Below are 17,011 nucleotides of genomic sequence, written 5' to 3'. Positions count from 1 at the left end.
CAGACCGTTCTCACTACTCACTAAAAACATGTAATATTGTAGGGCTTCCCTCACGCCACTTTTCATGCCCCTTTTCACGTGGCTGCTGACTATCGAACGACCGGAACATTAAGCTAACCAAGACCAACACAAACAAATAGACTATACAGCTACAAGTGGGGAATGGAGTTACACATGGACTATAGTAAACAAGTTAAATGTCTTACCTGTGATTAAATGTTTTCTACACACAAAGCCTATTTGGACACAGGGTCCCTACATTTCCCACTCTCCCACGTTGAATAGCTTGAAGCCACATGTCTCTTCTCGCGGGCTCTATTTCCCTACATGGAAGCATTGCAATCCATAGGTCAGGATTTTTGACCTGGTTACATGTACATTGAACAACAACTTTTCGGCATGTTGTTGTTATTTCTGTGTAACAAAACAATCGGCAAAGAAATTGTCTCTTTTACAACGGGGATAAATGGAAAGAATGTTTGATTACCTCAAATCATGAACCACTAGAGGTGTCTGCTGCTCCCCTCCCCTCCCCGGCTCTTACCTGGACCCGTACAGAGGCTCTGGTGGCAGCTACAACTCCAGAAAAGAACGTGACGCCATGTTGCTAGGAGCCGAAGCCATCGAGACCATCTCGGATCACACCTTCTGCTCGGTCATGACCTACAGCGAGCGGGTGGAGGAATACCACCAGCGCTATGCCTATATGAAGTCCTGGGTGGAGTTACTGCGCATTCTGCGCTGTGTGGAACTCTTACTGGGTGCTGCCGTCTATGCCTGAGCATGCGCCTACGTGCACAAGGACAATGAGTGGTTCAACATGTTTGGCTACTCCCAGTCACTGAAGTTCGGGGGTTTAGCGGGTGGCGTGGCAGCCTTCGGGGGCAGTGGATCGGTTAGCTACACTGGACCTAAGTCCCCCTTCGTTCTAGTGGTGGCCGGGCTGGCCTGGATAGTCCTAGACTTGTCCTAGGGGCCCCTGACCGAGTGTGTGATTAACCTGACCTTGGGGGTGCTCTACAAGGCAGCAGGGGTAGTCTAACTACCCCGTCTTCAATAATGGTGTTAACGGGGCGTTTTGCCGCTCAGAGCCAGACTGCCGCCATTATCTTTCTGTTTGTTAACATCTTGATCTATTTTGTGGGCGCCAGCGTGTGTCTGAAGCTGTGGCGCCACAAGGTAGGGCTGAGGTGGGATGGGCTGGCACAAGAGGTGAGGGCGGATTGGGACACACAATTCTTGTGTTATATGACATACTTTGCCTCACCCTTTCCCATGTGTCTTCTTTGTTCTAAGATGAAAACCAGTAGATCTTCCCTGACAATATCTGAGGTGAAGTCACTTAGTACAGTAGTAGAAAATATTATAATCCCCAAGGGCAAATGTCACTCTTCATTCCATTAAACTGATCATGCATAATGAAAACGAAGGTTAGGGTCAATTCCATTTCCAGTCAACTCAGGATGTACTCTGAAATTCCAACTCTCTTTGAAGCTTTTCAATGAGAATTGGAATGATTTGGTTTACTTTCTGAATTAAATGGAATGGACCACAACCCTGCTGACAACACAGTAACCATACCTCCCTTCCCCATCCTTCCACAGCTGGCTGGGCAAATCCAGGGCCTCAGAGCAGACCTCTCTCCCCACCCTCCAGATGATCCCAGAGGTGTTGGACAGCCACGTTGCCTCTCCAGCCATCCCTCTGATGATGGAGCCAGAGATGCTGAGGACACATCCCTGCAGGACACATCCCCAAACCGGTGGTCATCGCAGACTATGTGGTGTGAGTACTAACCACCTGTTCTCAGACTGATGTACATGTTTTTTTTATATATCATGCTCCTGCATTTGTTTGTTGTCATTTGTATCTCTGGTTCCTTATGATGTACTTTGCATTTTCTGCATTTTTGTGAAGGGCTCCTTTGGAAAAATATACTTCGGTCTCAATGGAACTTCCCTGCATGAATAAATGTATGGATCTTTAGTACTAAAGGGTAGCTGACTGTGACCGTCTGCTTCTCACTAAACTACTATCTATCTATGGTTATACGGTGCAGAACTCCAGTCCACCAGGGTCACAGCCAAAGTCCTGTTGTTTTTCTTTCTCTCTCTCTCTGCCCAGGAGGTAGAAATACGTTTCTACATAAAAGCATCCCTACTACATAAATGTGCAGATGAGTGTATAAGGGACAAAGAAGCCATTTGAGACTATTGAGATGCACCCATTGTTATTGATGACCTTTACTTACTATTTCCTGTGTCAACAGAGCACCCGACCATCCATACAGAGGAGGAGAAGGACCAGTACAAGGCTGTGTTCAAAGACCAGTATTCTGAGTACAAGAAGCTGCACGCTGAGGTCCAGGCCATGGCCAAGAGGTTCGACAAGATGGACGAACTGATGAGGAACCTGCCTCCTCGGCCCTCCAGCCAACTGGTACTGAGACAAAGAGAGAGACACACACACAAGCATGTGACACACACCACACACACACCTGTCACATGCACACACCTCTCACATGTGCACACACACACACACACACACACACACATTTCAAATTCACACACACACACCGATCATATTAACAAACACAAAGCTACCGTAACATAGCCTAATGCCCATCATAGTGCTTTTTAGCAATGACTCGTTCAAAGTTAAAATATGTTTTCTATCTTTCTGGAGAAGGAATGCATGAATACCATAGCACTGGAGTACCAGAGGAAGAACGTGGTAAGGGTTTTTAAATCTGCTGGATTTGAGAAATATGTATAGGATCTGAACACACTCCAGAGCTTCAATAATGATCTGTTAAAATAGTTTTTGTTATAGAATATGTTTGTGGAAGATCCCCATTAGAAGTTGTACTGTAGAACCTGTTTGCGTAGGATGGTAGTTTCACATAGTTTCCCTTTCAGCCAAACCAATGATGTGCGACAGACTGATAGTAGGTAAAAGCTCTTCTTCTCTCCACTCATTCCTCAGACTTCCTGTTTGTTTTAAGCAAAATCTCTGTCCCATCTACACACACACAAACATCACAGACTAGGAAATTTGCTAGATGAAAGATCAAATGCAGCTTTTACCACATGAAACGGGACTTTTTTCCACTGATGTCTTAGGAGGGTGTTTGTGCGTGTGATGGTGTGTGGCAGACAGCAAAATGGAGTGTTGGAGACAGTTCACAAAAGTAAGAATGTCACTCATTCTCTTGTTCTCCCGTTCCTGTTGTCAGGACCCCACATTCCTGGAGAATAGGGAGCGTTGCGAGTACCTGAAGTGCAAACTGTCCCACATAAAACACAAGATCAGCGAATACAACAAGGTCATGGACTGGAACGATGGATTCAGCTAGAGCGAGAGACACACATGTTAAAGGAGTCGTTCCATTTTTTTTTACTATCATATAGATGTATCCAGACACAATTTCACTCGGTTTTGAAAAACTAACTGCACCAGCAAGACTTCTTCATTGCTCATTCTGCAGTATACGGGCCACGGATACAAATTAACAAAGTCTCCAAAAAAACTTAAATATGTCCTTTTAGAAACTGCAAAGCTCTCAGTATAGTGACGCAGGTCTTTAGATGTTTTACATATTAAATTGTATAATTCCTAACTTTATCCACAACATTATATTCAATTTTGTTGTACTCAAGCGATACAATTCCGTGTGCGAGCAGGCACGTGCTTGCTCTTATCACAACAATGGGAACGAGAATGCAAAATGGTCCAACAAAATTCTCTACCATAAGCTGCCTCCAACGTCATTTTAGAGAATATGGCAGTACGTCTAACTGGCCTCACAACCGCAGGCCACGTGTAACGACGCCAGCCCAGGACTTCCACATCCGGCTTCTTCACCTGTGGGATCGTCTGAGACCAGCCACCCGGACAGCTGATGAAACTGAGGAGTATTTCTGTCTTCATTAAAGCCCTTTTGTGGGGGAAAACAAATTCTGATTGGCTGGGCCTTGGCCTGGGCCTGGGCCCCAAGTGGGTGGGCCTATGCCATCCGAGGCCCACCCATGGCTGCACCCCTGCCCAGTCATGTGAAATCCATAGATTAGGGCCTAATGAATTTATTTAAACTGACTGATTTGCTTATAGGAATTCATAAATTGTTGCATGTTGCATTTATATTTTTGTTCAGTACATTTGAGCTAGAAAATTACATTTAAGGTAAAATATATATTTTTGGAATTTTCATAATATTTATTTCCACGCTTTGAAAATTGGTCCCAAAGACCAGGGTTCGCACCATGGGCGACAGGACCTTTTCCTCTACTGCCCCTCGCCTTTGGAATGCCAGTCTCTATGGGGGTGCCACAGGGTTCAATTCTCGGGCCGACTCATTATGTTTAAGCAATCTGTCAGTCGATGACACAGTCACAACGTCTGAGCAGGGCAACGCATATTGGGAACGCAACCAATATTAGCATAGGAGTTTCAGCAGAGAGGAAGAGGCAAAGCGAAAGGTTTTACTCTGCCCAAAATCTGTCCACAAAAATAAGCACACGAAGTAAGGAATTTTTGTATGGAGGTCAACAAGAGAGTGTCGAATTTGGTCAACAAACATTGAATAGGTATTACCTACGTGAGGCTTATTTGATTGAATATAAGTTTTGTAATCTTAGGTGGTTAAGAATGCACTGATATAAGTGGACTCGTGGCATTTTGGAAACTTCGAAGAAAAAAATATATATCGGAGTTGTCACTGAGATAGATAACTCATCATGGATATAACCCGTTTTAGCATGGACATAGCCATTGAGGGCTTCCACCATTTAAAAGTAGTCAACTGCGTGGGGATTACTATGACTTGGGAGCAAATCAGCCATTTAAGAAGAATTTTTTTTAAAATTTATTTTAAAATGGAGAGCATCAATGGCGCTGCCCATGCTTTGACAGTTGCTATAATAGCACAGACAAAGATGAGTCCTCTATCTATCTCTATGGCCTGTTGTTAACACGTGTATCTGTCCTTTCATTGGCTAGTGTGGTCCAACCTGATCTCGCCTCCTCCCACCTGCCTTCCATCTTTGAGGACATGTATTTCCATTGTGAAAGGAGTCGCTGGAATATCTTGTCAATATAATAGACAATCTTTTGTTTCAGCCGACATCGGCAGAGTGGATAATCAAAGAAATGTTTAGTCTCCTCAGTGCAACAGGTGAGTTTGCCATCAATATTCTTGAGAGTTTTTGGTAATAGGCCTATTCAAATAAATGTTGACATATTTATATCAAATTGCTTTCTTCTTTGGATTTTAAATCGTGGAATGTTTATGCTGGTATACATATATTAAGTGAGTCTTCGATAAGCACTTAGACATTTTTATTTTATAACAAAGCCGGAAAATACCATTGCAGAAAATATTTTGGTTTAATTTGATCTTGCACTGATAACATTCTGTGTAAAATATTACAACTTAAATTCTAAACCTTTCCTCCACAATTTGTTTAATGAGTTTACTACACCCTATTTAGGAACATGTGAAATGGAGGAGCATTTGATGAAAGTTACATACCTATGTTGTTTTGCTCTCGGACGCCCACAGGCCTCACAGAACTCATCTGAAGGTCCCCTGGTACAAGTTGAAAAAAATGTATGGAAGTGTTTACAGTTGAAGTCGGAAGTTTACATGCACTTATGTTGGAGTCATTAAAACTTGTTTTTTAACCACTCCACAAATTTCTTGTTAACAAACTATAGTTTTGGCAAGTTGGTTAGGACATCTACTTTGTGCATGACACAAGTAATATTTCCAACAATTGTTTATAGACAGATTATTTCACTTACAATTCATGGTATCACAATTCCAGAGAGTCAGAAGTTTACATACACTAAGTTGACTGTGCCTTTAAACAGCTTGGAAAATTCCAGAAAATTATGTCATGGCTTTAGAAGCTTCTCATAGGCTAATTGACATCATTTGAGTCAATTGGAGATGTACCTGTGGATGTATTTCAAGGCCTACTGTCAAACTCAGTGCCTCTTGCCTTGACATCATGGGGACATCAAAATAAATCAGCTAAGACCAGTTTCATCCTTGGAAGCAATTTCCAACCGCCTGAAGGTACCACGTTCATGTCACGCCCTGGGCCTTAGTATTCTGTGTTTTCTTTATTATTTTGGTTAGGCCAGGGTGTGACATGGGTGATTTATGTGTCTTGTTTTGTCTAGGGGTTTTGTAGTCTATGGGGTTGTGTTCAGGTGAGTCTTCTAGGTAAGTCTATGGTTGCCTGGAGTGGTTCTCAATCAGAGGCAGGTGTTTATCGTTGTCTCTGATTGGGAACCATATTTAGGCAGCCATATTCTTTAGGTATTTTGTGGGTGATTGTTCCTGTCTCTGTGTTTTGCACTAGTTAGGACTGTTTCGGTTTTCCCACGTTTTCTTATTTTGTAATAGTGTTCATCTTTCATTAAAGATGTTTATAAATAACCATGCTGCGTTTTGGTCCGCATCTCTTTCCCAGGAAGAAAACCGTTACAGTTCATCTGAACAAATAATAGTACACAAGTATAAACACCATGGGACCACGCAGCCATCATACCGCTCAGGAAGGAGACGCGTTCTGTCTCCGAGAGATGAACGTACTTTGGTGCGAAAAGTGCAAATCAATCCCAGAACAACAGCAAAGGACCTTGTGAAGATGCTGGAGGAAACAGGTACAAAAGTATCTGTATCCACAGTAAAATGAGTCCTATATTGACATAACCTGAAAGGTCACTCAGCAAGGAAGAAGCCACTGCTCCAAAACCGCCATAAAAAAGCCAGACTACGGTTTATAACTGCACATGGGGACAAATATTGTACTTTTTGTAGAAATGTTCTCTAGTCTGATGAAACAAAAATAGAATTGTTTGGCCATAATGACCATTGTTACGTTTGGAGGAAAAGGGGGGAAGCTTGCAAGCCGAAGAACACCATCCCAAACATGAAGCACGGGGGTGGCAGCATCATGTTGTGGGGGTGCTTTTTTGCAAGAGGGACTGGTGCGCTTCACAAAATAGATGGCTTCATTAGCAAGGGAAATTATGTGGATATATTGAAGCAACATCTCAAGACATCAGTCAGGAAGTTAAAGCTTGGTCGCAAATGGGTCTTCCAAATGGATGATGACCGCAAGCATACTTCCAAAGTTGTGGCAAAATGGCTTAAGGACAACAAAGTCAAAGTATTGGAGTGGCCATTACAAAGCCCTGACCTCAAACCTGCAGAGAATTTGTGAAGAACTGAAAAAGCGTGTGCTCGTAAGGAGGCCTTACAAACCTGACTTGTCATTAGGAATGGGTCAAAATTCACCCAACTTATTGTGGGAAGCTGGTGGAAGGCTACCCGAAACGTTTGACCTAAGTTAAACTATTTAAAGGCAAAATACTAATTGAGTGTATGTAAACTTCTGACCCACTGGGAATGTGATGGGTGGGTATGATATTTTTGCCTCTAACTTTCTCACACATAATTATTCATGATTCATTCAGGAGTATCTGTAATCATTGCTTCTTCCTTGCTTCTTCCGAGTCCACATTTAATGTATTAGTATTCAGAAACATATTTTATTCTTATTTACAATTAAAGTGACTCAAATGACACTACATTATTTACCCTTCATTTCTGTTGGACACAAAATAATCTGAAACAGCAAATGCATCCAACAAATTTGTAGAGTCACAAGCTTGATGTAGTCATTGCTTGCTATGAATATGAGACCAAATACTTAACTTTTTAATACTTTAATAGACATAAGTGAATTTTCCCCAATACTTTTGGTCCCCTAAAATGGGGGGACTATGTACAAAAAGTGCTGTAATTTCTAAACGGTTCACCCAATATGGATTAATTAAAGGTGACAGTCTGCACTTAAAACCTCAGTCATAAAATTCAAAGTGCTGGAGTACAGACCCAAAACAACAAAAAAATGTGTCACTGTCAGAGTACATTCATACATACGTTCACTGTATATGTCAAAGAAGGAAACACAAAGACAACATGTGGAGAACATTGTATAGCTGGCTGCTGAACTCTCTGGCATTCTTCCTCTCTCTCCTTAGGGATGGATAGGCATTTACAGAATGACTACCTGGAGGAAAATGGGGGAGAGTCATGCTTTTTCAAATTCAGACGAGGAGTTTTTAGTATTTTAAAATCTAGTTCAGGGGAGGATCATGAAATTTGTAATTGATGAAATGTCAATGTTTCTCAGTGTTTTAGAATTAGTTGCTTATTAGGCTATATATCAATGTGTGATTGATATATAGATGTTTGTTACTCAATGTGTGATTGATATACAGTGGGGCAAAAAAGTATTTAGTCAGCCACCAATTGTGCAAGTACTCCCACTTAAAAAGATGAGAGGCCTGTAATTTTCATCATAGGTACACATCAACTATGACAGACAAAATTAGAAAAAAAAATCCATAAAATCACATTGTAGGATTTTTAATGAATGTATTTGCAAATTATGGTGGAAAATAAGTATTTGGTCAATAACAAAAGTTTATCTCAATACTTTTTGTTGTATACCCTTTGTTGGCAATGACAGAGGTCAAATGTTTTTTGTAAGTCTTCACAAGGTTTTCACACACTGTTGCTGGTATTTTCTTCCATTCCTCCATGCAGGTCTCCTCTAGAGCAGTGATGTTTTGGGGCTGTTGCTGGGCAAATTCTTATTTACAACGCTAGCCCAATTGTGCGCTGCCCTATGGGATTCCCAATCGTGACTGGTTGTGATACAGTTTGAATTCGAACCAGGGTGTCTGTAGTGACACCTCAAGCACTGAGATGTAGTGCCTTAGACCACCACGCCACTCGGGAGCCCAAAGATAGCTGCTGGGATGGTGTGAATAAAACTAGGCTGCACTACACACTACAGTGAACTTTCCAACCCTGAGCCCCGGGAATGCTCTGCTATTGCTGATCAAAAAGTGTTTAGTGCACTGCTTAACCAATGGCTGTGCTGGTTAGGGCTCTGCTCTTGCGGATCAAAAACCTGTGTTGGGCTATGGTGGCAGTTCAGGAGTAGAGTTAAAGGTTTCTTCCCCCAAAATGTTTTTATGAGGCCTGTTGCACACAGACTAGCCTATAGCCTATGTTCTGTTCAGTTTGAGAAGGAGAGTCGAAGATGAGAAGGAGGACCAGAAGTCAACTTTGATAGCTTAATACCACTATAATTTATATTATAAAAAAAAATAAGTTCTTGCCCATGATGTATTTATCAGTTATTACCCTCACAATAAGCCAGATTCAAGTAACTTACATTGTGATGCTGAAACTTAAAGCAGCAGCACCATCTATCGGAAATGGACAGCTCATGGTTCTGAAAGTAGGTCAATTCGTGTAGGCATAATTCATTTAAACCATCTTCATTTTAATTAGACTTTACTAACAACAATACGGTGTTTTGTTGGAGCCTATTTAAGAAATCAGGGGTAGGCCGTGTTTGACAGACAAAATTAGGCTGTAAGGCGGCTATATCCATAGCTTTGTCGGTCAATTTCTCCACCCACCATTCAATTTTTAAATAGCCTACCTCATGTCAGTGAAGGGATGTTAAGTTAAAACCAAGACTCGAATTGAGGGGGTTTCTTTTTTTATGAAAGAAAATGGCAAAAAGCACAGGCAAACCCCTTGTTAGTTTAAGATAAAACTGATCGATTATATAAAGTTATCTATAACAGCGCTTTGGTCCTCAATGCTTTATGCTAGAAACAAGCTCTGAAAACAACGTTGAACAAGCTCCGGTGGACATTCCTGCTGTCAGCATGCCAATTGCACGCGCCCTCAAAACTTGAGACATCTTTGGCATTGTGCTGTGACAAAACTGCACATTTTAGACTGGCCTTTTATTGTCATCAGCACAAGGTGCACCTGTGTAATGATCATGACGTTTAATCAGCTTCTTGATATCCCACACCTGTGATGTGGATGCATTATCTTGGCGAAGGAAAAATGCTCACTGACAGGGATGTTAACAAAATTGTGCACAAATAAACTTTGTGCGTATGGAACATTTCTGGGATCTTTTATTTCAGCTCATGAAACATGGGACCAATACTTCACATGTTGTGTTTATATTTTTGTTCAGTGTATATTTTGCTGAAGGGAAGGCCATCCATTTTCATTTCAGAGAGGTCCGATTTTCTCCATGTAATAAATAGTGTTATAAATAGTGTTCACTCCCTAACCTTCATCCTTGAAGGAATAATATGCTAAATAGATGTTTTATTTTATTTATTTGACCATTTCAAAACATAATACAACCACACATGCGGATACAGTAAAATGGCATTAAAATCATCAATGATTGACCCAAACAAGTTTAAAAACATATTTACATTGTGGTCGTCATGAAAATACATCCATGCCTTCAACATTTACAGATTATAACATGGAAACTGTAAAAGGAATCAAATATATTACTATGTAATGTTCAACAATTATACTTTATTTAAACCTGTGCAGTTTAAAAGCATTTTTCCCATCAACCATTTCTTAAGATTATCTTAACTCCCTAGTTTAGGGATGGATGTTACATGGCTTGGTACACCTAGGGCTGGTACCGTATTACCGCCACACAGGTGGTCACGAGTAATGATGGCAGTCAAATTCCAGGTGACTGTTTAGTCACGGTAATTAGGCTTCTCCAAGCTCTGATGCTGCTAATGGACAATAGTAGCCAACCAAAATTGATATCTGCCTGGTACTCAGTACTCTATTGTCCCGGTCATTGAAAATACAATCAAACACATGAGAGCCCATGTGCTCATGTTGCACAACATTTTTCATGTGGCCATCAAAGTCCATGGATGACATGTATTTTGTGACAGGTGCATGATAATGGTCCATTCAAAATCAAAACAAATTTCACACATATATTATTTAATATATGTAAAGACGAGATTAAAACAAGAACAGTCTGTTGGCTGACAATATTAGCCTATCACTTGTGAATTATATATTATCACTGGTGAATGATGTATGTTTTGATAAGGTTTGTATCACAACTAAAGTAGCCAAATAACTTCTTAAAATTAAGCACATTAATCCGCTTCACAACAGGTGTAGAGCCTAACTGGCATACATACGCAGCACAAGTCTGGGGAAGATAATTTACACCATAAAAATGCACCTTTATATTAAAAGCTTTGCATGCATAAATCGCACTGGCGGTCACTTTTGAGAATGGTGTTTTCCCACTAATTGATTGCACTTCGGAACATTCACGCTCATAGTCTACTGCAATGTGCGTATTGCTGCGCTCATAATTTGAAGAAATAGCCTAATATTTCATCAACATTTTAAGCTAAATGTCTTGATCTGTTGCGTCAGCCGCTTTTTTGAGACTAGTGGTAGTATTAATATGGGGGATCCCCCATAGTACAAAAGTTGGCATATTCTATTCTGTGTGAGAAATAAATATCTTGTTGGCTGATGAAAAGTACATGTGGACAGTTCTTCCAATATATCGTCAATGTGTGCCTCAGAATTGGACAAGGACTGAATGGGTCCCCCGAGTGGCGCAGCGGTCTAAGAGGTGTTACTCTAGTCCATGGTTCAAATCCAGGCTGCATCATATCTGGCTGTGATTGGGAGTCCCATAGGGCGGTGCACAATTGGCCCAGCATTGCCTGCATTTGGACGGGGAAGTCCGTCATTGTTAATAAGAATGTGTTCTTACCTGACTTGCCTAATTACATTTTTGGTTATACCCCTGACCCATGAGATGCAAGCATAGTCATTGCAGCACTGCATCATAATGTTTCCAGGGTCCTCATAGTCTCTGTATCCATGAACTTGGTTACCCTTGCCAGGAACTTTGTCTTGGAGTGAACCTTCCCAATGACATTCAAAGCCATGAGCTGACCTGTCATGTGTTGGTCCAGTTCACATCCCAAGTATGTAACAGCGTGTTTTTCCTTCACTGCCACACTACTACACTTAACTGAAGTTGTAAAAGTTTCTCACTTTGTGTTTGGAACCAAATAGGATAGATTAAGTCTTGCCTAAATGCAGAGACAGTTTGTTATCGGTTAACCACTTACTGACTTTAGTCAGTTCACTGCTTAGGGTCTTTTTCATTCATATTTTTTTTATTTAACTAGGAAAGTCAGTTAAGAACAAATTCCTATTTGCAATGACGGCATACCCCGGCCAAACCCTCCCCTAAGCCGGATGACGCTGAGCCAATTGTGGGCCACCCTATGGGACTCCCGATCAGTGCGTCACTCAGGATGCCTTTTCAATGGTCTCCTTATTCTTATATGATACCAAGAGGGCAGAATCATTCACATACTGGAACAGAGGGCATGAACAGGCAGAATCGATGTAATTTATGTAGAGCAAGAAAAGCAAAGACACCAAAATTCTCCCCTGGGGGACACCACATTTTATCCCCTTTGCATCAGACAGTTTCCCGCCCACATCCACCCTTTGGACCCTATCAGTTAGGTATGACGTCACCCATAATAAGGAGTTGGTGCAAAAACCAATTGCTTTCATTTGGTAGGCCTACAATAAAATATATATGGTTCACAGTATCAAATTATTTTGTAGGTCAAGCATGACCATACCACAGAAGATGCCCTTGTCAATTTCTTATTTGATAAATCTGTCAAGTATAGTTAACAAGTTTCGGCAGAATGGGATTGTCTAAAACCAGACTGAATGTACTTTATAATCATGATATATGATGATATCAATATATATCAATTATCATAAATAAAAACATTTTTAAATCAAACAAATTACATCATCAAAAGACTACCTTTTATGCACATATTTACACCCATTTACAAGCTGGTCTATTTAAATCCTCTCAGGCTATCCCAACCAAAACCTAGGCTGCACAGAGGGAAACTAACATAACAGAAAAAGTAGAATTGGTGCTGTATGCAACAGTGTAATGTGTGTAACTATATTGATTATAATTTAAATGTTATACACCTGAATGCCACTTACCGGTTTTTATTGAATATGGTCCTGCATTTTTGTTCAAAGTGAAGTTTCCCATAACAAGCACTTGTTTACATAGATTTCACTATTTAAATGCATGCAATTGTCACTGATAATCGTAAATAAACTCAAACTAAAAGAAAACTATCTCGAAGAGGAAAACGGATCTTCAAAACTGTACCCTCCGGTACCCCGGAGGAAAATGGTAAAGTCTAAAAGAGATCCTTGGGACGTCCCAAACATTTCAGTTAGCACTAACGGAAAATAGCAGGCTACGATTCGTCAGCTCCCCATGTCAGAAGAAGCCTTTGTGCTTTTGCAAATCAGTCTGGATTAGCGTCACGACGGCAACATTAGCGTCCCTGCAGCAACATTAAGACTTCTGGTTTTCCGATTTTGCCTTCAAAATAGAGGTCTGCGACAAAACGATATAATGCTGTTACAAAATTATCTACTTCGGGGGTAAATCTAAACTAAAGATAATTAATACTTTTTGTGAGATAAATAAAATTTTAAGTGCAGCATATTGAGAAATGGTTGGATCTGAAGTAAATGAAAGTTAAGAGCATAATATTCAGACCCTACTGATCTAGCACTAGAGTCTATATATGGTTCTTTTTCATAGGGGACTTGAGGTCTAAATACCCAGCTACACGTTCCACTGCACCCATTCAATTGGTCCCAATAAAACACTGGAAGCCTTTAAACTATGTATTGGCTTATAGAGATAACTATTCAATGTGCTGATGTAAATGTGGCATTGGGAATACTCAGTAGTGTCTGTAGAATCTATATATGGTGTTATTTCATGGAGGACTTAGGTCTAAATACCCAGCAACACATTCTACTCCACCCATTCCATTCACTGCAATGCAACACACTATAGGCCTATAAATTACATATTTGCTTACATATTGGATTTGAGAGAAAAATATATAAAAGTAAAAAGTAAAAGTGGGGTTGGAATTACTCTGTAGGATATGTAGAAGTAAGTGGTAAGTAAGCCTGGTTTAGTGGTAAGCCTGAACCCTCCAATATTTGCCTCATCTGACAAAACTCACTTCAGTGTATCCTCACTTATTTCGATGTCAAGCTCTCCAGTTCCATGCTGCTCATCTGATTCAGTTTTCATCTGATAAACCTCTACCACAACTTTCTTTCTCTAAGTGGTTGTAGGGTCATTCCACGAAATGAGTTCCTTTTGATATTTTAAGTAGAAATTGTACACCAATATTGAATTTTAAAGTCCTGTTAAATTAAATGAAGTGCCCTTTAACATAGTCCAGATGGAGAATTCAATAAATCAAATTTTAAATACGAAAAAAGGCATGCTAAAGTGCCAATATTCAGCATTTTGACACGTCCTTCCGCCAACCCTGTGTCACTTCTAGGAAGATTTTAACCCACTTAATCCCCAAAATGTCTCTAAGTTTCACCATCATTGTAAAGCCCTAGTTATTTTGTTGCTTGACAAAGTAATTCCTGAAGATAATTATTTATTTCATGTGATTAATGATTCATTTACGTCTGGCCCTCATTTTAAGGTCAAGCCTGTTGTGAACTGAACTCTCGTATTAATATGGTGAAACTATTCCTTTTTAAAATATGTATTTAAATACAAACATTGAACATCTAATAGTCAAATTATAGAGTAAAATCAGGTGATCTGATTATACTCTTTTTGCCCATTTTCTGGTATTTTGTGGTGAAAAACTGAGCGGGTCGAGCATAACATGTCAACTCTGTTACCCATAGATAGACAGGACAGACATTTTTCAACAAGAAAGATGTTTTAGTGAAGCTTGCTTTCAATTGCCACTTCCTGCTGCACACAACAAGCTTCCATTCCCCCTGTCTCAATGGGATTTATGGGTGATTTAAGAACAAATCGACAACCCTGTTACTTTATTTGGCACAACAAATTCTTATTTACAATGACAACCTATCCAATACATCAATAAGCACCATAAACAACCATTACACAATACATATCTATATATACATCAATTACACAATACTTGAAAAGCAAACAAAACACGAAGAGCAAAACACAATCATAAGAAACAAATACATACTTCAGTATAAAGGTTTTCTAACATGCACCTCTTGATACTCCCCATCCTGGATCCGGGAGTGTAATCATCGACTGACATTAATTAGCATAACGCAACGGACATAAATATTACTCGAAAATATTCCTATTCATGAAAGTCACAAGTGAAATATACTGAGACACAGCTTAGCCTTTTGTTAATCACCCTGTCATCTCAGATTTTCAAAATATGCTTTACAGCCAAAGCTAGACAAGCATTTGTGTAAGTTTATTGATAGCCTAGCAAAGCATTTTGTCCAGCTAGCAGCAGGTAACTTGGTCACGGAAATCAGAAAAGCAATCAAATTAAATTGTTTATCTTTGATGAGCTTCTGATGTTTTCACTCACGAGACTCCCAGTTAGATAGCAAATGTTCCTTTTTTCCAAAAATATTATTTTTGTAGGTGAAATAGCTCCGTTTGTTCTTCACGTTTGGCTGAGAAATCGCCTGGAAATTGCAGTCACGAAAATGCTGAAAAATATTCCAAATTAGCTCCATAATATCGACAGAAACATGGCAAACGCTGTTTATAATCAATCCTCAAGGTGTTTTTCAAATATCTATTCGATAATATATCCACCGGGACAATTGGTTTTTCAGTAGGACCGATTGGAAAAATGGCTACCTCTGTATTTTATGCGAGAATCACTCTGAGAGCCATCAGGTGACCACTTACACAATGTAGCCGCTTATGGGGATTCTTCAACATAAATGCGTAAAACTACGTCACAATGCTGTAGACACCTTGGGGAATACGTAGAAAAAGTAATCTGGTTGATAGCCCATTCACTGCTCAATAGGGACGCATTGGAACGCGGAGCTTTCAATACATGAGGCACTTCCGGATTGGATTTTTCTCAGGCTTTCGCCTGCAATATCAGTTATGTTGTACTCACAGACAATATTTTTACAGTTTTGGAAACTTTAGAGTGTTTTCTATCCTAAGCTGTCAATCATATGCATATTCTAGCATCTTGTCCTAACAAAATATCCCGTTTACTTTGGGTACGTTATTTTTCCAAAAATGAAAATACTGCCCCCTAGTCACAACGTAAAGTCTTTTTGAGTAAATCTGCTATTAGTTTTTTTGCGCAAGCCCTAGAGGCACCAAATCCAGCAACTTTAAATACTTTTGTAGATCATTCCACATGAAAAGCACAAAAAAAAATTAAAGCTGATTTACTGGTAACACTTTACATTAAGTTGCTCCTATATTCCCATCAGTGAAATGTCATGGAAAACAAAATTGTGAAACACTTAAAGTTATCATTTTTAGATAAAACTATACTAAAGATGTTCATATGCCACCAAACAATTGATTAAAACACAGTGTTTTGCAATGAAGGTCTAAAGTAACTTCACTCTCTGGGGAAGCACCATTGTGCCGGAGGACAGCTAGCTTCTGTCCTCCTCTGGGTACATTGACTTCAATACATAACCTGGGAGCCTCGTAGGCCTCACCCCCTACCATAGACCTACAAGGTAATTATGACCACTTCCGGAGGACGAGCTCCAACCAATCAAAGCTTTTTCAGTATGAACTGACATGTTGTCCATCCAATCATAGCATTAGAATCAGAGAATATAACTAGTGTGTTGTATTGGGGTTGTCCGCAGAGCATTGTGGGGGGATTTAAATTTGTTTCTTCAAATTACAGGAGACGGAGGAGGTAGATTTAAATCGTTTTCTTGGTTTTATAACTTTATTTTTGTGTCCATTTAGTGCAATTTATTTCAATTTGTCTTGCCAACTTCGAGCTACCAGCTCGAGTGTGCACCTTTCACCACCAATGCTATCGCAAATGTTGATTACTTTTTGTTGCAGAACCACTTTCATTCTCTGGGGTACACGGAAAAGGTTTGAATTAAAACCGAGGATCGACCTCTACCTGAGATCAGTTTCATGAAGAAGTGACCTGAAGAACATTGATTGTTCAGCTAAACGGCAAAAGCAGGGAG

General features: G+C 40.0%; 1 pseudogene; it reads left to right on the top strand.

Moving 5' to 3' along the window:
• Nucleotides 1-296: 296 nt before the first annotated feature.
• On the top strand, nucleotides 297-3,355 carry LOC139412394 (MARVEL domain-containing protein 2-like; annotated as a pseudogene).
• Nucleotides 3,356-17,011: the final 13,656 nt, after the last annotated feature.

This window comes from Oncorhynchus clarkii, chromosome 6 (genome assembly GCF_045791955.1).
Source record: "Oncorhynchus clarkii lewisi isolate Uvic-CL-2024 chromosome 6, UVic_Ocla_1.0, whole genome shotgun sequence".
Lineage (NCBI taxonomy): Eukaryota > Metazoa > Chordata > Actinopteri > Salmoniformes > Salmonidae > Oncorhynchus > Oncorhynchus clarkii.
The sequence above is the reverse complement of the archived record's forward strand: the minus strand, read 5'-3'. Positions and strand labels throughout refer to the sequence as shown.